At 34.1% G+C, this 21,231-nt stretch overlaps 1 protein-coding gene across 1 annotated transcript in view; it reads right to left on the bottom strand.

Annotated features, from left to right (window-relative positions):
• LOC135072463 (uncharacterized) overlaps positions 1-21,231 on the bottom strand; it is a 120,619-nt gene that overhangs the window by 10,487 nt on the left and 88,901 nt on the right. The window lies entirely within an intron of this gene.

The raw sequence follows: 21,231 nt of genomic DNA, 5'->3' as shown, positions 1-21,231 counted from the left end.
ATGCGCCTCGACTGAGGCGTACAAAATGCTTGATTTATTATACAGAGTGTTAGGTAAATGGCTTTATAAGCAGACACTGGCCCATGTTAACGTGTGCATATAAATGGTATGGTGAAGTCAGAAAATTGATATTAGCATTTTAATCATTTTAATTTTCATACAAATCTGATTTTAATAATTTTATTTTGTATGAAAATTAAAAAAATATGATATCACTGACTACACCAACCATACCTACTATTTACATACAATGTTAACATGGGCTAGTGTCGGCTTATAAGCCCATTTACCTAACACCCTGTATAAATAGTTTACTTGTAATTATTTTTATAAAAAAAAAACACTTACTGTTTACAAAACAACACATCGTCAGTTTATTACTGTGACACATTCGCGACACCCCCGACTTCTGCATGTCGAGCGCATACCGAGATTTGAATTTCGAAGGAAAGCTCGCGTTTCGTCCGTTTATATGAAGTTACAATACTGTATGATAGTATTACCGTGACATAGGCGGTGCAATGCTTACCACCCCTAACGCATTGTCGAGAATGACACTTTAATGTCAAAGTCTTCTTTTTCTTTTTAAATATGGTCAGGTCTTGGATATGTCAAAAAAGGTTACACAATTTTACTAAGAAAGAATCTAGAGTGACTCTGGCTGAAAAATTAAAAACTACTAGATTTAAAAAAAAATTAAGGATCTGTCAACAGCACTGGATCAGAGAGAGGCACGGTAATACATACTATCTATTAGGTATACAGTATTGTTACTTCATATAAACGGACGAAACGCGAGCTTTCCTTCGAAATTCAAATCTCGGTATGCGCTCGACATGCAAAAGTCGGGGGTGTCGCGAATGTGACACAGTAATAAACGGACGATGTGTTGTTTTTGTAACAGTAAGCGCTCTTTTATTTTTATAAAAATAATTACAACTAACTATTTATACAGGGTGTTAGATTAGGTTAGCTGTAGCCCATGTTAACATAATTATTATGCATATCCCAAGTAACATTTTACTCCATTTAAGAGTTTACTAGTCGTTCACATGTACTCCACAAGCTGTGTATGTCAGCTGTATACGAGCTGTATAGCTTGCTATAATGCTTTTATAGAACCAGTTTGGGCACAAATTAGACAGCCTTAAGTTCACTATGGCTGTACATTATCAAAAAATCAAAATCAAAATCAAAAATATTTATTCAGTTTAGACCACAAGTGGCACTTATGAACGTCAAGAAAATAATAAAAAAAAGAAAAGGTAGCCCTTATGGGGCACTTTACATGTCTCCTTATCTTTTGGGCCCTACCAGCGCTTCGAGACAAACATATGGCAAGTGCTGAGAAGAAACGCCGGAACAAACTCAGTCACCACTTATTGCCAGGAATTATCTAACGGTAAGAATAGTCAAATTTAAGTACATCAAATATGTGCAGACTGAACTGACCACGCATCCTTGTCATCAATATAGTCTCGAACCTTGTAGTACCCTTTGGACATAAGGGTATTTTTTATATGTATCATAAATTTGTTTATTGGCAATTCGACAAGGTTGTGTGGTATTTTGTTAAATATGGTAATACATTTCCCCAAGAATGAATTACCTATCTTATGCAACCTAAATGATGGAACAGCAAGTTTATTCTTATGTCTCGTGTTAAATGAGTGGACGTCACTTTTCTTAGTAAATAAATGTATATGTTTACGGACATACATAATGTTATCAAATATGTATTGCGAAGCCACAGTCAATATATTGATTTCTTTAAAAACTTCTCTAAGCGAGTCACGTGGTTTAAGACCGTATATTGCCCGGACAGCTCTTTTCTGTAAAATGAAAATTGATTCTATGTCTGCTGCTGAGCCCCACAGTAAAAGACCATAAGACATAATACTATGAAAATAACTAAAATATACAAGCCTTGCTGTTTCAACATCAGTCAAGTTTCTGATCTTTCTCACCGCAAAGGCAGCTGAACTAAGTCTTCCCGCCAAGGCAGCAATATGGGGGCCCCATTGTAATTTACAGTCTAGGGTAATACCTAGAAAGACAGTAGAGTTTATCAGTTCAATGCGTTCATTATTTACTGTAATATTAGTATTAACTTGTTTGACATTAGGCATAGTGAATTTTAAACATTTAGTTTTTTTTGCGTTTAATAGCAAATTATTAGTTGTAAACCAAAAGCCACGATAGCCGAACGGTGAAGGGGTCGGACTGGCCGACTCGTGATCCGGGGAACGCGGGTTCGGTCCCCGCCGCCGCTCGACTATTGTGGTGAGCTCACTCGTGACACAAGCATATTTAGCTTAGTACGAGGGGCTAACGGGAGTATTAGTAATTTGTGTAATAACAAATTACTAATAATCTTTTTTAAAAAAAGGTTCTTTGAATAAAAAGGTAGATCATTTATATAAATCAGAAAGAGCAATGGTCCCAGTATTGAGCCTTGGGGCACTCCCATTTTTAGGGGGGCGCCCGAAGAGTTAGTTCCGTGAATATTTACTTTTTGTAATCTGTCTGAGAGGTAAGAGTGTAATAGGCTTAAGGCCTTGCCTGATACGCCATAATGTTCTAGCTTAAATAACAGAGTTTGATGATCAACACAGTCAAACGCCTTCGATAAGTCACAAAATACACCAATAGCATCTTTTTTCTCCTGCCAAGCATCGAAAATGTGTTTGATAAGAGCAACCCCTGCATCGGTCGTACTTTTCCCTTTTGTGAACCCATATTGTTTTTCATGAAACAGTTTATTTAAGTTAAAATGAGACAGTAGTTGATTGAAAATAATTTTTTCAAATATTTTACTGAGCGCAGGTAGTATCGATATAGGTCTAAAGTTGGATGGGTCACTTTTGTCTCCTGCTTTAAATAATGGTATGATTTTACTATGTTTCATCAGGGTAGGGAACTGACCTTCGTTAATACATTCATTAAAGGTATGAGCTAAATGGGGAGCTATAAGAGGAATGATGGGTTTTATTATGTCTGTTGATATGCCCCATATATCCTCTGTCTTTTTTATATTTAGTTCTTTGAAAGTTTTTATAATAACTATGGGGTCTATTTGTCTAAATTTTAATGGGCTATTGCAAACATCAACACAACCCTCGAGAAGAGACATTGCCTGATATGAACATGAATTAAGATTGCTTGTTGTTATGATTGGTACATTTGAGAAGTAACCTTCGAATGCGTTTGCTACCTTATCATTGCATTTAATATACTTATTATCAATTTTTAATGCGAATGTGTCATCCCGAGATATAATTCTACAAGTTTCTTTATTAATACAATTCCAAGTAGCTTTAATTTTGTTGCCAGAGTTTTTAATTTTGTCACGTATGTAAATAGATTTTGCCATAGTACAAACTTGTTTAAAAACTTTTGAGTATTTTTTTACATATTCTATAAAGTCCGGGTCGCTACTATAGGCTTTTCTACCATATAATTCAAACATTTTTTTCCTACTAATATAAATACCTACTGTAGCCCAGTCACTGAATTTAGTTTTATTGTTTTTAATAATAATTGTTTTCTTAGGAAAAGTTTTATTGAACTCATTTTTAATTAATTCAAATAATTGCTCATATAAAATATTTATACTACAGTTAAAATAATGCAAAAGTGGGACCTTATTAGATATTTGAGATTTAAATTTGTCTTTCTGGGATGCAGTGACTGGTCTATATTCTATTTCCTTGCTCGATGGCACAAAATGGTGTTGAAATGACGCTATTTGACCGCAATGATCAGAATTAACAAAATTTATTATTGATTTCTCTAGCACTAAGCAGTTACAGAATATATTGTCTAAGCAAGTAGCTGATGTTGGAGTCACCCTAGTTGGTTCAGAGAAAAGATTTAACAAGTTAAAAGATTTGAATAAATTTAAAAACCGTATTGAAAGAGAGGAATCTTCTATTATATTGATATTAAAGTCTCCACATACAACTACTTTCTTTGAACTATTACACACTCTTCTAAGTACCTCTTCCATTGTGGTTTCAAATAATTCATAGTTACTAGATGGGGGTCTATATACACATACAATAACATAGTCGTCCAGTTCTGCACATGACAGCTCAATAGTTCGCTCAACAGAGAGAGATACAATATCTTTACGCTCTTTACATTTTAATTTATCATTGATTAATATTAGTGACCCTCCACGAATAGCTAACTCTCTAGTGAATGAACTAATAAGCTTATAACTATTAATGCTCAGCATTAGTTCATATTGCCTGAGCCAATGTTCCGTTAAACATAAGACATGAATATTCAATTCTTGGATAAATAACTCAATTTCCAAGTCTTTGCCGGAGAAGCCTTGTACATTTTGATGCACTAAATTAAAACCGTTAAATTTCTTTGTACCCGAATTTTGTATGCCAGAGTTATCCTCTATTGTCTTACGATGTAATTTAAATTATGATTTGGAACAGATTCCAAGGGTCGAACATCCATGTTCTGCTCAATAAAAGCAGTTTGGCTAGCCAAATTAATGGCTAAATATTTAATAAAATATGATAGCGAATTCGCTATTCGTCTTTTACAATATTTATTTAGATAATTATATTTATCTATTGTCAATAAACATTTATTTTTTAAATAATTGTTAATGTCAATTACATGGAATTTGCATTGATTATATGTCAGTGTATTCAATGTCAAATTCAATTTATATCTTAAATTATTTTCCTCCTGTGGCAAGCTTCTACTGTAGGGGAATGTGAACAAAATTATTTTATCTACATTAAGTAAACATAAGCTATCAAAAATATTTAGTAGGTCTTTTTTGCCTACATTGCCCCTATTTCCTATTAAAATTACTAATGTGGTATTTATTGAGAACGAATAATTTGTTATTTTTCTCATAAATTGTAAATAGGAAGCACCCGGTAAACAATGGTTGATTACACTTTGTCCCAAGTAACTATTAATAAGTTGGCCCATATTTTTGCCTAACTCATCACTGAACATTACTATGTTGGTTTTTTCAATATTTTTAGTTGGGGAGCCGCTGGTAAATGTGTGTGATATCCTAGGACAGTAGTCTTTGTTTAGGGTGTTTAGAGTAGGTGGTGACTCACAACCAGACTGAAAACTATCTGTACAAGATTCATCCAATAGGATAGAATTTTGACAGTTGCAATTAGATATAAATTTTTTCAAAGCCTGGAAATGTTCATCACACTCTTTTTTTGTACATTGATACCGTTCAGACATTGTGTTCAAAGATTTCTTAAGATTACATAATTTATATTCTAGGTTTTCGACATCATGTTCATATTTCAGTACACTATTCTCTAACATTGTGGAACATATGTCAAGCTCATTCTTTAGACGCTGTCTCTCATTTATATAGTTTACTTTGTTGTATAAGCATTTTTGTTTTTTAATCAACTTATTTGTTTTTTTAATATAATTACTAATTTTTACATACTTTTTAAATTTATTTTTACTGCATCTGACAATCTTACCACATACAGGAGTATTGTTTAAAGTATTATCACAAGTTAGGTCTATGGTAATTAATTGTTTGTCAGATGCAGTTTGGGTCAGGCTGGGCGCACTACCGACTAACTCGTCAAACATGATTTGGGTTTTGGTGGCTGTGCAGGCTTCTCTTTCAGCTTCCATTAATTCGATATGGCTGTGAGCATCATAAAGGTCTTGTTTCATGATGGTCATACGTCTGAGGTTGTGTACGTACTCTTCATTGCACTCACCAAACCCGTCAATGATTAATTGTAGCCTATTCCGTTCCTCTACAATTGTCTCATAGTTGGTGTGCAGCTCAGCCATCTCTTTCTTTAAATGCTTGTTTTTATCCCACACATCCATCAGCTCCCTCTCATTGTCCTCTCTTTCCCTATTTAATTGCTCAATCAAGTCTTTGGCTGCCTTCAAATCTCTCAAAGCCAGTTGGAGTTGGGACTCCTCCCGGCGAGCAAAGGCTTTACGTGTAAGCATTGTTGCTTTTGGTAAATAATAAAGTATTAGAAAGTAAATGCCAAAGGATCAATTGATCAATAATTGGAGGTTAATAAAATTGTAGGTAAATAGGTATAACCTCTTACGCGGGTGACAGTATAAGGTCACACTAATAGTATTTCGCTTCTAAAATATGCACTACTGTTGTAAATATAAAACAAATAGGTACCTGTTTCCAAAGATAGAACAATGTTAACAAAATCCAACGTAATATTTTCGAAATTGCACTGTCAAATCGGTCCTAAGTATTTGCACAATTTGCACCATAAACACAATGCAATACACAGATTTAAACGATATTTCACATATAATTACATAAAACAGTAACAGTGATGAGTTTAGAGACCTTTTACAATATTAAATATAATAAAAATCAGTAAATAAATTGGGACAAGTTCAAATCAGCTGTTAGCGGTAGTGTGGCCACACACAGAAAAATTTGCAATTTGCACACATTAGCAGTATAATAGCATTATAATAGCAGTTTAAGTAGTAACATCGGACTTAAGGCTGACTTACGGCACTATATGGGACGCAGTGTGAACCATACAACGTACGTGAGTGTAATAAAGAGTAACAAGTGGCTAAATGCACAGCTTTCAAAGTTATAAAGTCCGACAAAAGTACTCCAATGCTACATAAAGTTCACGTGTGTCCTAAATTATTTCCACATTTTAATATTACTTTATAGGCGTATAAGTAGGTTTTAAATGGTTTATTCACTATAGACAATTGAAAAAAACGTGACACAAGTAGATTTTACAAATTAGAAAACAGAAAAGACAAAAGAAAACAGTGAGAAACAAAATGCGCCGGCCCCGCGGCTCGTGACGCGCGCACCGTTTGCCTTTCTGAGACGGACTGGCCGACGAGGGGCGCCGGAGTTTATGAGCGCAGTGTGCGTAGGCGGGGCGAGCGGCGGAGCGGGCTAGTGGCAGTCACGGGAGACACAGACAGCACTCCTGGTTCGCGGTAAAACATCGCGCGCTATAACTTTGGTATTTGTACGTGAGTGCCAAGAGGGAAACAACTCGGGCGGATAATCATTTATGCAAATAATAACACGGGTTTTAAATACTTAATAATGTTAATGCCATTGGGAATGCAACTTTATCGTGAAATGTATACATATTTACAGCTAAAATATTTACGCGCCTCTGTAAAAACGCGATATTCATTTTAAAATATTTAAATCTGGCTGAGAGGAAATCTACAATTTTCAGTTTTTGATATTGTATTGGCATTATAATTATATTACGGTAATTAATTATAACATGAAACCAAAACTCAATCGCTCTATCTGCGAATTTTGTAATAAATCTGCATTAATTTTGGAGATTTATTTGGTAAATATTTTAGGTTATGTAGAACAAAATGGTGGAAATGAAATACGGCTATGTGAACTGTTATAACTCCGATTTAATGCGGTGAGCGTATATTAGGTTCACATGTGTTCTGTTAGAATGCTGTTATCTATATGAAGTTCCACATTTGTACCACTACAGCGCTAATGTCTATAAATTTATTCTAATGTGAACTTATGTACAGCTTTAAGATGTACCTAGTTCAGGTCAATTGTGTATCTTTAATTCTTTCAAATACTGAAATTTTAGAGATCCGCAATAAAAAATATTAATGTCCGTTAAATCGCCTAGCCCAGCTACTAATAGTCAAGTATGAATACCTAAAGCATCAGACGGTAGTGTTCCCGTTTTATTATGCCTGACAATTTATTCAAAGCGGAATGAGGAATACGATTTTCAATAGCCCATGTTCTTATTTTTTTGCGAAAGGTTAAATAAATAATTGTCCAAATCAAAATTGTATTCACTATCACTAGAACTGCAATCATCACACTCTGATATCTGTATATTTTGAAGGGAACTTTCAGGTTCAGGCATAATATTTTCCTCTGCATCATGTACAGAACCACCATGAACAACTAAAAACAGGCTTGGGGAAAAGTGTAATAGAATATCACATTCACATTCATGTTCAGCTTAAAGCAAATAAGAGTAGTACTTGTGGACAAATAAACTGCTATTGATGTTAATGGACAACACATATAGTCCTTTTAACAGCCTACAGTGCACATGCGAACCATTGAAACACTTTTGTACAGATAGTAAAAAAAGGTTATTTAATTATCACAAACAAGTCCTACTACAGCTACTAGCTGTATAACAGTCTAAAACAAGTAAACATAACAGCCTTTGGCTTTATAAATGACCACGTGTGTTCTATTAAAATGCTAGCTCTATAACATCGTACAAGTAGGCCGTTAAACAGCGATTGCCGTATCTCTACCCTCCTATAATGCTCTTAGTCAGACGGCTGACTAAAGGATAGTTGTTAGAGTATTATAACACCAACAATCGTATAAAAGTATAACTCTACACTAGTCTACACTCCTATAAGTCCCTTAGACAGGTATAGGTGTAATTAATTGCAATAATACAGCTTATACATCACGAGTGAACTGTACTAATGCTTTAAGTACACATTGGAACTAAATGTGAACTCTTAAATGGAGTAAAATGCTACTCGGGATTGGTATGGTGAAGTCAGTGATATCAACATTTTAATTTTATTAATTTTCATCTACAGGGTGTTAGGTAAATGGGTATACGAGCCGACACTAGTCCATGTTAACATATTATTATGCATATAAATGGTATGGCGAAGTCAGAAATTTGATTTCATCATTTTAATTTTTTAAATGTTCATTTGTTCATACAAAATAAAATTTATAAAATCAGATTTGTATGAAATCGCTTCGCTAATATGAGTCGGCAACTCATGTTTGACAATCAACGATGAGGTGTAGTATATTTGTTTTTCAGCTTTCCGACTTTTCTGAGAGATGAGATTTCTTAGCAATGAACCGTTCTGGGAAACATACTCTAACTCAGAAATAACTATTATGTCGGAAATTAGCTCTAATAATACTATGACCACAGAGCTTTGTTACTTGGAATGGGTTTGTGACCTAATTAACAAACTGAGATGTTTCTAAGTAAGGATAAGATCTTAATGAAATAGCGTTATTTCTGAAGAAATAAATAAAAAAGCTTATTTTATTGATGATTGTTAATGTAACTAGATTTTATTTTTTTAATGTATTTACATTTGAAAACAAATAAATATGTGACAAAAGTTGTTCTTCCCTCTTGTAATAAACACTAAGCCAAAATGTAATGCTTGCGTATCGTATCACAAGTCCGTGTCAATAGAATTTTACAAATTAAAAAAAATAACAAAACGATGTAAAGATATTGACTGGTTGTTGATTAACTGATTCTGACGAGTCTTACCGTTATTTAATTTTGACTTTGCAGTAGCAAAAATAAATCAATAGCTATGTAACTGTAAAGATTGATTAAACTTGTCTAGTACTTAGTTTTTGCATGATAGAATTACAAACAGCCATCCATCTACAAACAGCCATCCATCTACAAACTTTCGCTTTTACTTATTTACCTAACAATATTTTATACTATTTTTGTACTCTATCGAATTCTTGTTACAAATAATTAGTGAGCTTTAGACTTAGTTTATTACTTAGTAAGTAGGTAGCTTTCTTTGGATTGACATTTTCTAATACCTGTGGGATATTCTTGAGTTGATTTGGGAAGTAGGTACTTGTCTCTCAAACTGAAGTTGGACGTAGACACTGGGCCGAGTTTAAAAAATGCAAAGGCGCGGCGCGGCGCGGTAGCGGCGTCGTGTGCAGGAGCGCTAACTTGTCAAAGTTTTCAGGAGGGTCTTGCTTTAGTAGACTATGATATTATAGGCTTATTAAAACTTGCCTTGAGCAAAACATCTGCTATGCAAATAAGTACGACCTATCGTAATGATTTAGTTAATATTTTTCTGCTCCAAAGGCATACTTTGCATTATTACGAATTGAGCTATCCAATTATACAACGTGCTCCTTTTGTTTTCCGGAAATTACCTACTATAAATAAAAACTAGTTAAAGAAATCAAAAAGAGCACGTTGTATTTGGAAAGTCAAATTTTAAAACAATGCATTTTGAGTAACACACTCGTATTCCGTAACGTCCTTTGTTTCTATGATACAAACCTTGGAATTAAGCACGTCGTGTATTCTAACGCTGCGTTATTAAATCCAGGTGGATCATAATGAGGGTTAAGCGCGAATCCTCGCCGAGCAGTGGCACGAATTTAAGCAGCATATCTGCATAATATTTTAGGACTGCGTTCCAGCAAAGACCGCGAGGCAGCTGCGTTGCTAAGATGATTAGAAAACCTGCGCAGCAGAGTATGAGTTTGAACGGGTATCCTTCCGTTTGGCCAAATTACTTTTCGCCAAATTTCACTTCGCAAACAACTTATCGCCAAAGTTTCATTTCCCAAATGAACTTTTAGCAACTGTACTTTTCGCAACTAATTCATTTGGTCAAATTATCATTTGGCAAAATTTTACTTGGCAAATGTTTATACAGGATGTTAGGTAAATGGGTATATGAGCCGACACTGGCCCATGTTAAAATGGTCATATAAATGGTATGGTGAAGTCAGAAATTTGATATCTTCATTTTAATTATTTCATTTTTCATACAAATCGGATTTTATAAAATTTATTTTGTATGAAGATTAAAAAAATTAAAATGATGATATCAAATTTCTGACTTCACCATACCATTTATATGCCCATGTTAACATGGGCTAGTGTCGGCTCATATACCCATTTACCTAACACCCTGTATAGCAAATGTTTTATTTTGCCAAATATTATATCCCAAATAATTTGTTTGGTCAAATTGACACTTCACATACTTACCCACCGTTACTCACAAATCAAAGCATAAGGCATATGATCATGGTTTTCACAAGAATTTTATGTAAAACAAAGAATTGCAGAAAATAGTATGGTTGCAAAAAGTAGGTATTGCAGAAAATAGTAGGTTAGGTTAGGAAGGCGAGCGAAGCGTGCCGCGGTAGCGGCCGCCGAGCGCTAGAATCACCTCTATCTATATCTATAATATAAAAATGAATCGCAAAATGTGTTGGTAAGCGCATGTCTCAACAACGCCTGGACCAATTTTACCAATTCTTTTTTTTTAATGTTCGTTGAAGTTCAAGGATGGTTTTTAAGGCGAGAAAAGTTCGAATAATTTCCGGGAAAACCCCGGGCGAAGCCGCGGGCGGAAAGCTAGTATGTTAATAAAAATGAAACCCGTTTTCCGTTGTCACGACATAACATGAAAACGGCTTGACCGATTTGGCTGATTTTTTTTTGTAGTTTTCTAATACTCTGTACAAGGTTTTTACGGAAAAAAATATAAAGAAAATCTCTACGCTAAGGCGGTACGAAGTTCGCCGGGTCAGCTAGTTGTTAATGAATCATTTGGAAATTTCGATAAAAAGAATGAAATAAGAAAATTAATTTAGAACAAATTTTATATTAACTAAACAAAATAATAACCACAAGCTAATTTGTATTCCATTCTATGCACCAATCAAATTATTTTGTAAATAGTTTACCGTGAAATATTTTTGCCAAATGAAACATTTGGCAAAACATACTTTGCCAAACAATAATTGGCTAAACAATAATATGCCAAAAACGACATTTGCGAATTAAAAGTTTGCAATAAGTTGTTTTGCCAAATGAGAATTTGCCAAATGAAAATTTGCGAAACGTTGTTTGCGATGTGATAATTTGGGAAACGTTTTTTGGCCAAACATTAGTAATCCGTTTGAACGAAAGTTCGTAGAATCTTTGCGTTGAGTGAATAAGTAGAGGAATTCAGTATGGAATACTGTCGTTGAGACTTTGAGCATCCTACACATAGGTCTCTTTGTAAACATATTCCATTAGCGCCGTTTGTATAAAGATCTCGCTTAACTAAACCCTTTTTTGTCCAAAGCTCAGTTCGGGTCACTTGTGATACTAGGAAAACGTAGTAATCCTATTTGTAGCTTAAGTATTTTCAGGCGCACTGCTTAACAATATGAGCGCTAGTGGAATCTCAGTCTAAAAGGGTTTATACAGACTGTTTAAATTGCTCAATTTGATTGTGACGTCATCATGAGTTTAAAGTGACGTTAATACTTATTTAGAATAAGGCAGCAGATGAGTCATCACCGCCATGAAGAATATTCGTTGTCGGCAATATCCGAATCCTACACAACCTAGAGCAGACAAACAGACCATTACTTCGTCATCGCTCGAGGCAGGCAAGATTGTCCTATTCTAGCTGTGGTATGTATGGTATATGTGTATAATCTTGCTATCTCTTAAAACCAGCTCAGAACACAATGGCCTAGTTAGGCCTCGAAAAGACAAGACACGCATTAGACAAGTACAGAGTAAACCCTAAATCTACACTTAACCTACATATACAGACACAAAATGAGAATGTAATTAGTACCTACATCCTTTTTTAACGTCATTTATTGGAGTAAAGTTCAAAATCCATTAAAATAGATGTGCAAATTATAGGTATGATATTTAAATTAATGAATTCTCAGACTGATTTTAGGCGTCAACACTCGACGCGTTAGAAGTTGCGGAGGGATTAATATTTGTCTAATTGACGAATTTGCGTAAGCAACGAGAGTGGTTCACATATACTAACTAAATATTACGTTTAGACTGAATATTCATAAACCTAACTCAATTTTCAATAACTATGTATATGGAAGATGTCATGTTTAGCATATAATATTTATCTGGATGGAAGTGAAACTTGCCGGAGGATTTAAGAAATGAATATGCAAATTCACAATTATTTGTGATTTGGAGGAAAAATGCCTAGACTTATCAGGCAAGACTGTCTCTCGGTTAATAAGTTAAAGATTTTAGGAAAAAAACGGCACATAAGAGAATGGGCTAAATTAACGTAGAGTCGACCATAAATATACCAGCCTATATGTAATTTAGTCAATTTTTACTGCAGAATGGCATCTGTTTTAACTTCATAAGATGCTACAGTATTTATTTTTTATATTGTATGTTCAATAGTTATTTTTATAATTTTAAATACGAGTAAGTAACTTTATTGTTAGCCTCTGGGTATTATTGTAAAATAATACAGTTAATTCTGGGTAACATAATAACTTTACCACAATTTAATCTAAAAAGGTTGAAAAACAATCGCACAGATCTTCATCTGGGAAATGTGGGTAACCAAAAGCCACCACGCTAACGTATATTATGTCGCCGTAACGACGTTTACTGTAATGTAATTTCACATTAAGTACAATAAAATGAAGATTCTATTTTACCCTTTAAAGCACATTTATCTCTATAAACATATTACAATTTAGAAAAACATAATAAACAGAAATCATTAGTCAGTGAATTCACCTGTCAAGATAAAAGCTAACTTAATAAGTTAGTACATTAGACTGTGACTTAACCAATTAGATTTAAAAGCATTCACAAAGTTTAGAACCAAATTAACAAACAATCAGTTTATGAGTGACAATATTCGTATTAGACGCGTCTGTGTAATGCCCATAGCTTTGTATTACATACCTATCACAACAATCTACCCCGAATTTCAATTACAGTTATGGATTAACCTAATCTCCGTTGACTGGAGGTTTAATGCGGGTTTGTTGAAAGTGAGTACAAAGTGACTTTATGATAATGAACATAATTAAGTGTAAAATTAAATGTTTCCTGGATAAACTTGTTTCACCCGCAGTCGCTCGGGTGGAATGCGGACGTCACAGAAAGATTATGTTGCACATCATTTTAGGAGCTACATGCTTTGAATTTTCAGGCTTTATCAGAGACTCTAAATTTAAAATGTTTGAATAATATTGCATAGCTCCAACAATATTCAAAAGCTTGCAGAGCTAGTGCAACAGAACACATCTCTTCTACGTGATCTCTCTATTTGCGCCATTCGATTTTCGCTACGGTCTTCATAGCTTGATAGCTCGTATAATCTCGCCAATCAATCCGTATCCGTGATGAGTGTGCCACGCCGGATCGTTTGTTCTCATTGGTAGGAGCTATCGAAGCAATAATGGAAATAAAGTAATACTGGGGCGCGCGGCAAAAATTCGCTGACAGCTTACCGAAGGGTGTAGTTCTGTACTTATAATAAGCTTTTGCTTATTAGGTCTGACACGTATCATTTATCACTCTGAATACAATGTTGCTGTAGACGTGGTTTTTGGGGTTCCGCAAAATAGAAGTTTGAGTTTCTGTCTCTTTGTCACATGAATATCATTTGATGTTTATCTTTAAAATTTCGCGCAAAATGTAGTTTATCTTACCTCTCCGGTTGATATATACATTTTCAGAATTTCAATAAAAAGTTATACAAATTATTACTTACTAAGATTCTGTAGAAACGGCTTTGCAATAACACGATTTTTAATTATTACAACGCTGTGTGAATCAATCAGACACTTTAATTAAAGAAGGTTAAGATTAGCATTTTATTAAAAAATAATTCTCATTACTACATTAATTTAACAAGATTTGCATGAAAAAGTTATTCTCAGTTTATATTTCAAATGAAAAGGCTATCACAGAATAAAAGCTCTCCAAAAGCTTGAATTGTGACGGAAGAACTATTTAGCGGGAACTACATATTAAAAACAATTTTCTCTATTAATGGTGGTTGTTGCGGTAGAAAGAAGTATGTAATAGCTTGTACCATGTAATTTCTTTAATGAGCCATATCGTGAGCAAAAGGAGTTTCCTCATAATTGGCAACATATAAATTTCCCAGGAAAAAGGCAACTTCATGGTTTTGAAAGCATGTCACATGTTTTTTCCTACTCACATTGCTTCTAAGACGGAACAACAAGTTAAAAACAATGGCATTTTATGCCTTATTTCTTATATGATTTTTCAACCTACCTAAATTAAATGACATACGAGTATGTTCCACGTCACATTAATAACGTAACATGAAAACATAATGTACAAAGATTATTACTTATTAACCCATCTCACACAAGTAACTAAATCTTCGCCGCTAATCTTCATTTAGGTTCTGAATTTCTCACAAAATTGCCCGTTCCCAGCTTTGATAAACACAATAAAAAATTACCATATCTCACTCAACTGGATTAACATCATTATTCACAAGGTAAGTCGAATTAATTGGCTCTAGAGGAAAACGTAATTTAATTTCATACAGTGGCGGGCTTTCGTTAAGATAGGAGTAGGCGGTAAAAAAATTTTCTTTAGCATAACACTGTATGATAGGTACCTAGTAGGTAGGTACTTACTGCTCTATTGTCTTATCTAAATCATTAATATGTACCGCAATAATGTAGGTAAGTATATGAAAAACTTTGCAGAACTGGAAAACCTTTTTGTTAGGAAAATTCTACCTACATGTTTTCAACTCAACGACATAGTCTGAGTTCATTACTTAACTTTTGCCAACGAGCCTCTTTTTGTATAAAAAGCTTTTTATTGATAGTGTCAAGGACTTATCCGTTTGTTGATACACCTATCCACGTGTACCTACTTGTAAGATTGAGATCAATCTTACATAACAACTAGGGTACGACCTCTTTTTCAAACTCTCCTTGAATCGGTACGACATTATTTATTGGCACAATTTATTCTGTCTACTCTTGCTGTTATAGACCAACGGATCGGTTATTACACTTTTTAACGTACTCCTACACAAGTTATGTACCTTATGTAGCATAAATGAAACTACTATTTTGATAACATTGATAAGACAATACATGAGACCATTTTTTTCCAGTGTTATGCACAATTAATGTGATTTTATAGTGGATTCCTCTGAACATGTGTTGGACTGCACAATGAAAGAATCCTTGAAGATATTCTCGACTCGACTCGAGGATTTTATTAGAGTAGTAAAGTTTGGGCCAACTTAATTAAACACAAAATCACGAACAGTGCAATAGTTTGCGCAGATTTAAAAATATTGTGTTTATTTACTTCAATTACGTTGGTTGATATGAACCAATATTTCACAAATGGTCGTCACCGCGAGATTTAACGACGTTATGGTTGCCCGGGTTTTGGGTGCTACAGTATTTTTGTTCATCTGTTCGGATAACGTCACGTTAGACTTGGTATTCCGCTATCGTCGCCGCCCAAACAAACAGCATTTCCATATATCTGGTCGCGGGGAATTCCAATTGCACACGAACGGGGCCGGCAGATTATGTGCACCAAACTGCTAATGGATTAAAACTGCGGGTAGTTCGAGCCAAGTGGAAGTCCGTGGCTTAGTAGATCCGATAATATACGTTCGCGATGCTGACACAGTTTTAATGCCGTTGTAAGTACTGAAGTTGGAAAACATTGACTCAAGTTTTGCACGACACGCTTTGTGATTGTTACAGAGTTTTTAGACGCGCCTCCAGATTTCGGATCTTTTAAATAACAGCTTCCGACTTCTAGACATAATATGTAAGATCATGTTTCTAATTGATTAAAGAAGCTGAATCAGCCTAATTGGTAGTAGCTCGGTGTTTGTAGGAGGATTCTAGGAGTACACATTAAGCCGGTCGATTAGTTTAAGCGACGTCAGACGTCTACGGGGCTCAAAGTGCCTGACGCCAGGCTTATGAACTCAGTGGTAACAGCCCACTTGACAGATGAAACAAAAGTGTATTTTGATAATAATCAGTCAACTCAGAAATTGATAATATAACGTCGGTGGATAACATAAAATTACAAATATTAATTTTAAATGATGACTGAAACGCACTGGTAGTATATTCTTCGTTTGTTTTAGATGCTTTTTAGCTTACTTTTATTATTGAAACATATTTAAAGTTTCTGTAAAAAGCGGTTACAGAAACCATCATATCCCCTTGTTCCCTTGTATGTATGTCGTATGTCCCTTGTGTGTAATATTGTACCCGCTCTATATTTTGAGTAGAATTACATCCATCCGATCAAATTATCGAAGAATTTGACTTAGCTTCAACAAAATGTCAGATTAGTTTTTGTGAATGTCAACCGTATTGTTATTCTTATCGTAAATTTTTTATTAGGATATATATCGATCGATATATCGATTAGGTAACATTGTAGTGGAAAATGTTAAAGCTTAATCTTAGGTTTATTATTCTCTTCGTGAATAATACAACAACGTTGCTTATTTAAATTGATGTTCGCGGACTTTGTAAAACTCAGCACATGAAAATGAGCTACTCGAAGTAAAAAATGCCGTAGCTTTTTCCGGTGATTTCACAATGAATGAATTATAAGAAATTTCATCCACGTGGAAGTTATAAAGTTTGAGTTTAATATAAAAATTACGGTGGACGCATAATATATTCACGTTAAGAACATTTTTCATGAAGCCCCACGGGATCCACAAACCTGGATAATGCAAAGCAGCCAAAGTGGAGTCACGCGTTAGTTTTTAGGGGCCATATATCATTACGTAAACATAACATTTTCGAGGCTATATACATAATTACGATGTAAATACGCCTAGCCACATGGTATTAAGTTTCTGGCATGAATAGAAAAAGATGGCGGACAATGCCTGGGTTTAGACACAATGACAATACATTGTTATTGAGGCTTAATATTGCCTAGAGATTCGGCGCTGCGTGTCGTTTTCATACAATTATTGTACAATAATTGTCACCATAAGTTAAACCACCAGTTTATAGTGATTTCTGCAAATCTCAAAAAAATATGATCGCTGTTTTCAATGATTACAAAGCCAAGTGGATTTTCGTGACTAGCTTTGAATGTTCATAATAAATGTCAACTATCCAATTTGACACTGTGAATATAAGCGTAAGGTAACAGCGAGGGTTGTGAGACGACGTGCTGCCAGATTGTAATTATTCTGTACAACACAGGCTAAAAGGCAGCCATGCGGTGCGAACGTGGTTATTCTGCTGAAGTAGGTTTACATGGGACCAACTGTGGAATGAACAATTACTAACACTACAGTGACACAAATGTAATTGAATTTCGTAGGCCTCAATATGAGCTTTAGTGGTTATTGAGCTTTGTCCACATAGGAAAAAATATTATTTCGCTTTCAAATTAACATGTAGCTGGCTAATGGCTAAAACACTAATTTCCATAGTTGTATATGTTTAATAATATTATTTTTTCGAGGCACGTGATAATAGACAAATATTTTCATTGCTGAAGTTGCTTTTCAGCAAATTCAAACTCAAAACTATTAAATTTCTTAACAGGTTCTGACAGGATATTAACCTCTATAAACCTATGTGCTTAACGAAATTAACCTTCTACCGTAGGTACAGTGAGTAAGCCTATCATATCAGTATTTTGTTTTAATATGTTATGTACCTACTTAGATTAATCTGATACCTAGTACTCAAAGTCCTTAGGGTATTTCATTACAGACTATGTTTGTTTATTACTACTTGATACATATTTAGTATGAAACGTCGTGCTTGTATCCTGTAAGTAGTAGGCATATGGTCCCTATTTACTGTAATGTCTTAAACTTATTTGTATTGCCATATGTTACGAGGAAACAATGATATGCCGATTGTCATTGACTATACACGTTGCCTCCGAAAGTATTAGGAAGACGACTATAATAGGTTTATCATACGATTATTAGTTAGTTTAAGTTTTGAAATTAACCATTTACCAACTTCTTGAATAAATAAGTGAGATAAATGAGTAATATTTGAGTTTCTAATACTTACAAGGTTTTATTAATTTTTTATGTAATTAATAAAGCTATAATTAAAATACATTTAGTACTAGGTAACGAATGTTTGACATAAAAATTACGTAACTTTTGGGGCTCAAGAATAATTTTTCATAATTTGAACTTTGGCATTTTTTTTTCAATTTTTATTATTGTTTCGCCAGTATAATCTGTCTTCTGAGTGACAACAGATAAACAAATGTCGTGGGCGCCTAAGCCTATGTGGGCTGACGAATTTTTAAAACTGAAAGACGTGTATCATACTTAGTTTATTATTTTCTAAATAAAACTCATTAGATTATTTTATGATGTAAATTGAAATATAAGATTATCTTTTATTATAAAGTTCAACATTACGACCATATTTTCATTTATTGAAGGAATTTTGATATGGTTTGTACTAATGAAAAGATCACGTATGGAAGTAATTAACAGCCCAGCCTAATGAATATCAAAATAGACATGTTATTTTGGTAACTAGAAATATACATAGTCAAATGCCATAGAATATTGAATTGAATGCAAATAACCGTCAACAATTTGCTCCTGCACATACAGGGTGGAAACGTTAAGTGATCTCACTCGATTATTTTTAAACTATACAAGATATCGAAAAACTGATTACTGATTCTGAAAGTGCTTCACAAGCTCTTTCAAACGGCACCAATAATAGGTTACAGGATAAACTAGATCTATCCGAAAATTCAATGTTTCCAGCTTCCATACATTTAGTAAAACCACATAATATTAAAAACTATACAAAACATTCAAAAACTGGTTACTGATCCTGAAAGTGCTTCATAAGCTCTTTCAAACGGCACCAATAATAGGTTACAAAATAAACTGGATCCATTCGAAAATTCAATGTTTCCAGCTTCCATACATTTAGTACAGCCGCAGTCATGGCACTCATGTCGTGTTAATACTAAAGCAAGTAAAGCCTAAAACCAATGTTTTCCAAGAATCATCTATATTAATATTATAAAGCTGAATAGTTAGTTTGTTTGTTTGTTTGTTTACTTGAACGCGCTAATCTCCGGAACTACTGGTGCGATTTGAAAAATTCTTTCAGTGTTAGATAGCCCATTTATCGAGGAAGGCTATAGGCTATACAACATCACGCTACGATCAATAGGAGCAGAGTAATAATGAAAAATGTTGCGAAAACGGGTTTTCACGCTTACGAAGTCGCGGGCACAGCTAGTTTTAAATATGAATGCAATTTACGAGTTCATTTTAAGTGTTTATTAATTAATAAAAAAAATTAATACTTCTATTATTGTTTGGCTGGCATACATTTAGTATGGAGGCTGAAAACATTAAATTTTCGGATAGATCCAGGTAATTCTGTAACCTAATATTGGTACCGTTGGATAGAGCTTGTGAAGCACTTACAGGATTAGTAACCAGTTTTTCAATATCTTGTATAGTTTAGAAATAATCGAATGAGATCACTTATCGATTCCTACCTGTATAATATTATACCTATAGCCACTTTACAAAAAATGATTCGAAAAGGAAATCGCTAGCTTGCTGATCTCGAGCGTGAATCACCCATGCGACTATTGAAATATTTAAAAAAAGAATTGTTTTTAGGGTTCCATACTAAAAATGGTATTATTATATGGCGGGTGTTAGCCGTAAGAACGGTTGTAACAACACAGTCCAAACACAAAACAGATGGTGTTTTGTGGCCGAAACGTCAAGTTGTAAGTAGTCTACTCATGAATTACATAATAAATGTCGCCTAGAGTAGAAACCTTAGAAACCAGTAAAACTTTTTATTGAAGTTTATACAACAATCACGATTTGGACTCATAAATCAGCAACGGGAAAACCCCGTTACCATAGCCAAGAAACTAATTAAAATTCATCTAACAATATCAAAGGGCAAATGTCTCTTGACGCGTTAGATTATTGTAATTCAGAATGTAATGTAAATTATTAATTGCAAACCAGAGTTATTGGTAATTAATAATTCTCACTGGAAACTATGTAGAGACTAGTAACGTGCCAAAATATGTGATTTCAGATTAATTGTATGTATTGTAATATACACCTACAATGAGAGCGACCTGTTAATAACTCTAACCTAAATTCCAGGTCTGTCAGTATGTGGGAAGGAATTTAATTTAATTAAAGGAGCTTTGTGGTGTATAGATTATTAAGATTCGTTTAATGATTGCATGTGGAGGTCAGTGGATTGTTTTTTTTCATAGCTTGTAAAATCATTGGCATTTTGTGGTTTGAGATTTATACGACTGCACTAATGCAATTATTAGATACGAATAATCGTTTTTTTACGATAATAATATATATATTTTTAGTAAATAGCAGCGTGTGGGTTTTTCACTTAAAATGATTTAGTGTAATCCTAGAACTATGTAGGAAAACCACATCGTGGTGTCAAAAGTAGGTAAGACATAGATTTTCAGAGCTTAAAACTATTTATAACTTTCAGGGATAGGGGTGGTCAATCTCTCTAGTTCAGCTTGTACAGTATTTTTAGGATAATCTAAATCTAGAAAGGTAGTTATCACCTAGTAAGTTGGTTTGTTTATGAATAATAAACTATTTTAC

The sequence above is a fragment of the Ostrinia nubilalis genome, chromosome 6 (assembly GCF_963855985.1).
Source record: "Ostrinia nubilalis chromosome 6, ilOstNubi1.1, whole genome shotgun sequence".
Taxonomy (NCBI): Eukaryota; Metazoa; Arthropoda; class Insecta; order Lepidoptera; family Crambidae; genus Ostrinia; species Ostrinia nubilalis.
This window is presented reverse-complemented; position numbering and strand designations above follow the sequence as displayed.